This window comes from Amblyomma mixtum, chromosome 6, assembly GCF_055824585.1.
Source record: "Amblyomma mixtum isolate Tamu chromosome 6, ASM5582458v1, whole genome shotgun sequence".
NCBI lineage: Eukaryota > Metazoa > Arthropoda > Arachnida > Ixodida > Ixodidae > Amblyomma > Amblyomma mixtum.
The window spans coordinates 86,894,749-86,897,992 of record NC_143017.1 but is presented as its reverse complement, the minus strand read 5'-3'; positions in this window follow the sequence as shown (position 1 = coordinate 86,897,992).

The following is a 3,244-nucleotide window of genomic DNA, read 5'->3' as shown; positions in this document are numbered from 1 at the left end:
TTATTTGTATTTGTAAATGTACAGATAACAATAGTAGAAACCAATGCTGCAAATAGAGAGTTACAGTCTGTTAAGATTTCCTCGGCTCGATGCCAATAGGACTCCAATGTCAAATGGGAATTAAGCCCAACGGGCTGCAAAACGGCCCTTTGGCAGTATGGGAAAACTACCCGGTCGGCCAGGCACCAGGAGGACGGTTCCCTCAAACACTGCCTCGTTTTTCCCTGTGGTGGAACACGTGGAAAAGATGCCACTCAGAACCAACCCCATCCAGTTGTTTCCATATACTATACACAACCAGAGAGTTTCCCATAGGCATCTTCAGCTGTAGGCAAACGGTTTCAGTGTCATTCCAATTGGAGTTAATGCAATTAAGTCGCAGTTGCTTCCCAAACACAACAAGAATTTTTCTACTCGAAAGTCGGAAGCCAATAGAAGCAAATTGAGTTTTTTTATTTATTTTTTACTGTGTCCTCAGTCTCGCCATCCTTGGGGCTAAATTCTGCAGCCCTGCGGCGATCTTAATCTAAACCGATTTCAAAGGTTCCCATTCCGTGACATCAAATGAGGGCTACTTCCGCACACAGTTCAGATATTTCATGAATGTGGTCACTGCTCACAGTCATTGAGGTAAGTTCGCGCGCCAGAGTTCTGCTAACCGCAGGTTCACGTATGCGTAAGTCTAGATAGAGACTGGTAATTAGTAGCATCACCTTTTTCACGCGGTGGTGGTATTTTTCACCTAGCCTCAACTCACAGACTCATTTCCAGTCTTCTTGTTCTTTCTGTCCAAGTGATCGCTGAATCTGAGAGCCCTGAATCTGACAGCCCTAACGTATTTTCTGGTGTACCACAGACGCCCGTGTCAATTGGACCCATTGCTATTTCTAGTCTATACTAAAGACACCCCATCATGTGTTGAGCCTTACGTAACAGTACGGCTTTTCGCAGACGATTGTGTTATCTACACAACTGTCTGGTCTCTGGACGGTCAAATCAGGCTACACCTGTCACTAAACAACATTGCAAATTGGAGTGAAAAGTGGGTAATGAGGTTCAATATGAGCAAAACAACATGCATCACCTTTACTCATGAGAAGATATATACCGGACATATTCAGATACAGTCTAAGAGGCACAGCTGCAGCACGTTCAGGCACTGAAATATTTGGGTGTGACGTTCTTGTGCACACTAAAATGGGACGCCCACATTGATAACATATGTGGCATTCAGGCAGATCAGTTTCTTGCGGCGGAAACTGGTGGCATCACCGTCTCATGTAAAACTACCCGAGTATATAAAACCTTCATTCAACCGATACTTGAGTATGCCAGAATCGTTTAGTCCCCACACCGAGCTTATCGAGTCGACAAAGTATAGGTAGAATACAGCGCATGGCACTCCATTTTTTTTTTCAAGCTGTTTGTACTGCTTTTAACCCAGGCGACCATTATGTTCCTGGAAAATAAATTTGATTTGATTTGATTTATTTCAGATACTCACTGTACGACAGTGCCACTGCTCTAGCGAACAAGCAAACATTGCGATCCTAATATCAAGACGACGTGTCGCTGCCATGAATTTTATTGCGAAAGCAATACTACTCCCAAGAACGGCCTTTCGCGTAGCGGCGGCCACTTGCCACGTTTGACCTTTAGAATTACCCCTGACGTCATACCATACCTAGTGACGTCACAGTAGTGACGTCACAGTGTGACGTCATACCAGGAGCGAGAGACGGGCTACCAACTCGGCTCGTCGGGTAGCGTCGGCCGCTTGCCACGGCGCGCCGCGCCGCACTCTTCCCACTAGAGACGCTGCATATGCAATATAAAACACCTTCTTTCGCAACCTACCAGGCTTAACCAAAGCTAAGCCCCCGCCAATTTTTATTTTCCTTCTTTATAAAGGTCACATAAACATAGACAACACAAAGTATCTAGTGCCATCCTTCCAACATTCGCACAGAAATAATCATCTTAAGCGCAACAGACTTTTTTCATTTAAATATTCATTTTTTCCTTCCGCTATAGAGACATGGAAACGCCTGCCAGAATAAGTTGTGAGCGCTGACTCAATTGCCTTATTTGAAACTGAAATAGGTTCACTTTTTCATGAGTAGGTCTGCCTGTGACTATTTTGTGCTCCTTGCATTTGCGCATGTGTATGTTTTTCGTTCATCATCGAATCACTGTTCACCATTGCCTCTTTCACATACCATTATCTGCTTTACCCTGTCTTCTTTGCGCTGTTATTCAACTTGTTTTTGTTTCGTTGCTGCGCTTATTTATTCAACTGAACCATTTTTTTTTCTTGTTCTTGGCCCTTGACTAGCATTATCTGCGTCGCACTGTTCTCTTTGCGCTGTTTAATGTTTTGGCGTGTTTAATGTTTTCTGCGCTGCTTCCTCGTGCTACAAAGACACCGCCTCCTTGTTTATACTCTTATACTCCCTGGTTCTAAGGTAACCTGATCTAGCCTCGAATACAAGGGCATTCCCTCTTGAATTATACATCGTTTACTGTGGATTTCACTCTTTCCAGCTCTGTATTCGCACAATGACTATATTGTTCCCAGTTTTTGTTTCCAGTTAGCCGTCTCGCTTTCGCGAACTTTCTTTTTGATGTTCGTGATATGTACCATTGTCCCTGTTGTTGCCTGCGCAGCCTGTCTAAGTACTTTTCCGTCATCGCGTTTCCGCGTTTTTTCTGCACAAGTACCTGAAGACTTTGGCTGCCCACCTCTTCTCATCCGTGTTTCGCAGTCTCTCCTCAAATCGCTTCAAACGATATTTGCACTGCGCTCCTTGTACGTAGGGCGCCTCGATACACCGCCCTACTCATGCGCCAAGCCAAGCGCCACCTTCAGCTGTGCAGGCCGGTTTCGGTTTCGTTTTTATTTTGTTGTTGTTACTTTGACACAATTTATTACAACAAGTAGAAAAAATCGCGAGAAATAAGCTACACTCATTAAATCACAGCTCTTGAAAGACCGACGGAGTTCTACTGTTGCTCGACCTCGTGCGACTCAGTTTCGTTTTCAGAAAGCAGTAAGTAGAGGCACTTTAGTTTTTTTTAATTTAACCTTCTGTAATCTTGGAAAGTTGCATGCTAGTTATTTAGCTTTCTTTACGTTGGTAATGAACCTGGTGCTTTTCATTATGATTTACAGCTTTGCATAAAGTTATTGCAAGCCTTGCAATATCTTCAGCAGCCTCATCGCACTCACCATCAAAACTTTTTT